At 40.1% G+C, this 6,146-nt stretch overlaps 1 long non-coding RNA gene across 1 annotated transcript; it reads right to left on the bottom strand.

Moving 5' to 3' along the window:
* Positions 1 to 4,514: 4,514 nt before the first annotated feature.
* LOC106958555 (uncharacterized) lies at positions 4,515 to 6,095 on the bottom strand. The gene is made up of 3 exons (XR_001427177.1): positions 5,945 to 6,095; positions 5,634 to 5,807; positions 4,515 to 4,782 (listed from the first exon to the last, which is right to left on the bottom strand). It is a non-coding gene; the product is annotated as an uncharacterized LOC106958555 (long non-coding RNA).
* Positions 6,096 to 6,146: the final 51 nt, after the last annotated feature.

Genomic DNA, 6,146 nt, shown 5'->3' with positions numbered 1-6,146 from the left:
CGGGCTTAGATTGGTCTTCATGCCAATGCCAACATGAAGGCCCTGCATGCAACCAGTTGAGGTTGGTCGCATGGACGTCTGTCTTTCTTCAGACCTCTGTGTTTGATAGATGGTCTGTCTTTCCTCGGACCTCCCTGGTTGATTGGAGGTCCGTCTTTCCTCGGACCTCCCTAGTTGAGTGAAGGTCCGTCTTTCTTCGGACCTCCCTGGTTGATCAAAGGTATGTCTTTCTTCGGACCTCCCTGGTTGATTGGAGGTCTGCCTTTTCTTGGTCTCCTCTATTTGTAGGGAGCCTTCTGTTTGCAAGCTGGATGTGGGTCGGCGCAAAGGCCGAGTCAGGCTATTCATGGAGACCCCTTGTTGACTGAAGGTCTGCCTTTGCTTGGGCTCCTCTGCTTGCAGGGGGGTCTTTGGTTGGGTGGAGACTCTAGGATGGATATTTTCTAGAGCAAGTTTTAACTCCACCTTAAGGTCTGCAATCTGACCCTGGAGAGCTTTCACCGTTTCCTCCTGAGCCTTAAATTTGGAAGCTTGCTCAGAGTGATTTTTGAGCTGCTCCTCATATTCAAGTCTCACTTTGTATTCTTCAACCATTACTTCAATAAGACCTTTATTGCGGAAGGCGTATTTTGCAGCCTCCTGCTTGAAGTACTCCAGCTGTTGAAGAACGCTCTTGTCAACTGTGACTTTGGAAGAGCAGGAAACCTTTGACACATCTTTAATCTTTTGCTGGTGATGTTCTTTTTCCAACATTGTTTGCAGTCTTTGAATCTCCTCCTGCTGGGATGTGACTTCAGCCTGACATGCAACCCTTCGGTCTCTTTCCTCTTGGAGTTCAAAATTCTTTCTCTGCAACTCTGTTTTAAGATCGTCTACCTGCTTTGTCAGATCTTTAACGTGTTGGTTTGTCTCTTCCAAGACTTCCATTGACGGGGTAATCTTGAAGCCAGCAGAGGGTGTTGTTTTCTGCTCGACTTTCAAAGATGTCTCAAAGTTGCCGGAAGGACTTGATTCCCCCTGGATCTCTGATTGATCTTCCGGCTCAATGGGACTGACGCTGTCATCTTCAACAGGGAAAATGACAGCGTCATAGTCGACTTGGATGTTGAGATCTACAATGTCGACCCATGAAAGCTTAGCTGGAAAAGTTTCATGTTTAAAAGCAGTCTGCTGTTGCTTCATGACTGGTAAATTCTCACTTCTCTGGATTCGATATCTAACAAGCTCTGAAGGGTGATCTGCCGCGATTGAACTGTGGAACAGGTCAGAGAAAACTCTGTCTGCGAGCCACATTCAAGAGAGAGATTCCCTTGTGATATCATAGAGAGATGACATCACTGCTGATGTCATTGATAACATTGGAACTGAACATTCTATTGTAGCCTGACGTAAAAACATTTTGCTAGACAATAGCTGTGTCCGAATTCAGGGTCTGCATCCTTCGAAGGACGGATTTGTAGGCCGATTACGTCATAGCGTGGCGACAAGGCCTGTCCGAATTCAAATGCATCCTTCAAATGCGTCCTTCTTTTCCCCAGATTTGAAGGATGGGTCCGGTGTATCCTTCACGGCCCACGATATCCCATAATTCATTGCGGGTTCCAACTGGGCATTCAGGCAGAGCGATAATGGCGGTGAATAGCGACAAATTATTTAGCTATATAACACTTTAAATGACACAACGTGATTTGGTTCAACGTTTTTAGGCGAGAATGTAAGTGTGTAAATCTCAAATATCTGCTCGGTTCATCAATACATCACCTAATTGCAATATTGCTCTGACATTTTCGGACCTGTCTGCTACCGCTGCGTTAACAACCAGCTCCCCGCCAGCTGTCAGCTGGCCGGGCGCTCCAGGTTCGGTATACCGAGAGAAAACGCCTAACTCCTGGCACATTGTTATAAAAACTCCCGCTAGCTTTCCCCAATGAGTGGGAGTTAAACACCGATATTATTCAGACAGGTCTGGTTGAAAAATGTTTGGTTTATAAAGTATTTCAAAGCAGAGCACATCGGTTTGATTTATTAATTAAAGTTAAACCTTCAAACATAATAAGTTTATTTAACCGTAATGTCCTATCTGCGATGTGGAGAGTATTATATTTGTAAATGAATAATTTGTATTCCTTGTAGAAAAGTGCAGTACACATTTGAACATTTTAGAATCAAACTAAGAGATTTCCTTTTTACTATGGAACATCCTTTACTATAAAAGTTGAAGAATAATATAGAAATCAGTAATACATGACTGAAAAACAAACTTCGGCTCCGTTGTTTTTTTGTTTTTTTCTTCTCCGCTCTCTGCTTCACGCTGTCACGGTTGCTTGGCAACATGAGTTACGCTGAGGTGGGGGCGGGGACAGTTGGTGAAGGCTAGACCTGTCCGAATCCACAGATATTTTTCTTCCGGTCTTAGTTTATTCCCGGCCTTCGAAGGACCCGTCCTACGTAGACCAGTCCTTCGAAGGATGCAGACCCTGAATTCGGACACAGCTAATGTCAAACATTGAGAAGTTTTAATTTTTGTTATCAAACATTATAAAAAAAACAAAACAAAAAAAAAACCTCGGAAATATATAGGGCCAAGCTCCAGAATCAACTCAAACCCAGTTTTTTTTTTTTAAATTGATGGTTCAGCTTAATTTATTTTATAGTCATGTTGTTTATATTAACCCTTTCGGTCACTACAGTGGATAGCTATCTAAAAGGCATTTTCTTGTGCTTCTTGTGGATTTTTATGTTATAAATGCACACGGACCACTGAAGTGGACACTAATGCATCATAAAATACATTATCAACTACTGGCCATCAGCTGCAAATGCAATAAATAATTTTTGTTAAATCCAATATGGCCGACAGACAAAAAAGCATGCCGACCGACCCGGTCCTTCCTTCTACTGTAGACAGATGAAAAAATATATTGTGACATCAGATAACCCCTAAAGAACAGTACTACTGATGCATTTTTTCAAATAACAACTTTGTATTTGGAGAAAATTACAATTGATCAACTAAAATAAATTAAATTAAATTATTTTTTTTACTTAAAAAATTAAATTTTTCCTACCTTTTTTCATGCCTTAAGAAAAAAAAAGGAAAAAAATCCTGCCACAAAGGATCATAATTCATGCATGAAAGGGTTATTTTTTTATTTTTATTAGTTTCTGAATTCCCAACATTTGCACATAACTTTAGACTTTTTGTTCATCTGATGAGTTAATTTCTGAATATTAAATCAGATGACCTGTTCAGTTACTTTAGTAAACATTTCACCAAATACTTTTCATTGTAGATATTGCAGATATTTTGTCTTTATCAGAAAACACCATACAGTTTTTGATCAATTTCTTTCAAAGGATCTCTCTCTTTTTGAGAACTTTGATCGCATTCACCAATTTCCAGAACAATTCGTGGCCATGACAGCATATTTTCCGCTTTTTTTTTAAAGAACGGGAGAGGTGGATAAATAAAGAATAAAAGAAGAAATCTCATACCTTAAACAAAAAAAAAATCTGCAACTGATGAGCAGATGATTCTGAGAATTGCGTCTTTCATAAAATCCAGCAAAGATTTAATACAAGACCTGACAGATGAGTCATTTGCTCTTCATCAGCTCTGATAATCCTATTCCATGTTTTTCTCTTAGGCCTTTTTTTTTTTAAATATAGATTCAGCTGAAGACACAGGGATAGCTTCTCTCATTCTGACAAGCTGCTAGGAACACAGCTTCTGAAGTAACCATCCAATTTAAAATTGGTTATATATAAATTCATTTCTGAGTATTAGGAGTCTTTCTGCCTCAAAGATTCTTATGTCAAAGTTAAGAGACTGAAAGAAAAAGCTCACTTTCCGAAATAAGTGATTTTATGAAGTGAATGGGTAAAGAGCACCTCAGCTAAAATCTTCCTGTTATGAAATATGCAACAATTTGAAATCTGGGTATTACAAGAAAGAAAAGTAAAACCTGAGAAGAGGATGCAACTCGGCAGCCAAACCATCCAAGGCCCATTTTTGTGTCCTTAGGTAAAAATATTTTTGTTTTTGCCGATTGTGTTTTTAGAAACTCCAACAACAAAATCTCCAATGAATCGTCCTGCATGTTTACCCACAATAATATTTTATAGCTCCATCCTCTTTTGTGCATGTTAACTTTTTAGGGTCCAAACATGTTGAGGGAAAATCAAACTTCTTATAGAGTTTGACACGGATACAGTTTTATCGAGGTGCAGCTGGACAGGACAGAAAGGCTGATAGAGAGAGAAGAGAAAGACATGAAAATGGCCGCGAGGACGGGAAGCAAACTGGGCACCAAGAGGTAAAAAAAAGTATAATTCCCCTCTGTTCACTATAATATAATAGCATAGCTGCTATATGTGGTGCAGCTGCTCTAACAATGAGCCATGTGGCATCCCAATCATCACCAATCTAGTGTTGCTAATCCATCACGACTGAAATATGAACTGATTATGTAAAGCGAGCCTGGCTCAATCACTTCATGACCCGATAATAAAAAAGTGAAGGACCTCAGACGGGTCTTTTTCCAGGTGTTTGCTGTCAAAGCCCTAACAAGGCCATTGTGCTGAGGACAAGTGCAGCGGCTCATGGAAACTCCGAGTTTCTCTTGTGGTTTGATTCCACACTTTTCTGCAGAGCAATGCCAGGAGCCAGAGGACTTTGAAATAGCTTACTTTTGGACAGTTTGCTGCTCTCCACCGATTATCAGACTGCTCTCACAACATGTCAGATTTTGCTCGACCACCGGACTTGGAGCTGGTTGGATTCTGATCCAGCAGGTGTTGGAGAAGCAGGAGGGAGAGAAAAGCAAAGGCAGGACTCTGTTTTTAAGTGCAGGTCCTGCTACTCATATGATGTGATTGTGTTGGTCGACTTGTCTCTGTTATGCAATGAAGAGATTTTTTTGATTTCGTTTCCATTTTCAAATGTTGCTAATTTTTAATATACAATAACAATCGATGATTTTGATTCCAGAGACAGTTGTTGATTCACAGGATGTTGGTGTAAATTGGAGTAATAATACTTAACATCAGCTTCATTTTACTCCTTTTTGAACCTAATATGAAATTTATTTTCTAACTTTTTTTTTACATTTGAATATATATATATATATATATATATATATATATATATATATATATATATATAATTTTTATTTATTTTTTTCATTTCAATCATTCTTGTCAGAAACAAAGAAGAAAATATAACTTCAGTCTCCAAGATACTGCTCTGCACTATCAATTTTTATTATTACTTTCCTCTAAATATCATATCGTAAAATACACAAATTTTCAGGTACATTTGATTTATATATATTTTTCTATCACTACATTCGTCTTTCGTGGCATTTGAACTGTGCATCAAAGATCAGATATCAATATTTGAATGTTTCTGCTGCCTTCAGCTCAATTTTTTCCACACATTTTTTCATATTTCTCAACTTTATAGCACAGAAATGGAACCAAGCATCAACAGCAATGAGCCTGAAAACATTTAAAAAGAAAGAAAAAGGAATAGATGATTCCCTTAAATGAACTACCTGGTTACCAAAGATTCTATCAAATATTGAAGCATGACTACATTTCACAGCTCTGATCAGTCTCGTTAATTAGCTCACCTGGCCCCAGGAGGAAGTGTACCAGTCAAGGCATGTCTGAACGTTGCAGGGCATTTGTGTCAACGGTCTGGTGAACATGGCCCGGCAGTGGAAAGGTCGCAGAGGTCGTTGGTTTCTCAGGTCAAAACACTGGACCTCTCTGAATCTCATTCCGCCTTCACAGTTCTTGGTGCACTGCGGGGCCAGAGGGGAAGCACGTAAACCAACGAGGCATGAGGAAGCAGCGTGAATTTTCCTTCCCGACGTTAATTAGCTTGGTGGTTCAGAAGTGAAAGGTCCGACACATACAGCGGAGCTGCATGCCGTCTCACCTTACTCCACTCCCCGACCTTCCACGTGGAGCACGGCCTCAGGTAGCACTGTCGGGCAGGCGCAGGCCTCTTGGTCTGATCGCAGTCCGATTCGGAGCCAGTACTGCAAACCAAGGTCCTCCAGACGGCGCCCAGACCGCAGCTGGTGGAGCACTGTAAACAGACAAAATCATTTAAGAGAGAACAAGTCTGACAGCTTCAA

This window comes from Poecilia latipinna, unplaced genomic scaffold, assembly GCF_001443285.1.
Source record: "Poecilia latipinna isolate Pla-1442-1.1 unplaced genomic scaffold, P_latipinna-1.0 Scaffold996, whole genome shotgun sequence".
NCBI lineage: Eukaryota > Metazoa > Chordata > Actinopteri > Cyprinodontiformes > Poeciliidae > Poecilia > Poecilia latipinna.
This window is presented reverse-complemented; position numbering and strand designations above follow the sequence as displayed.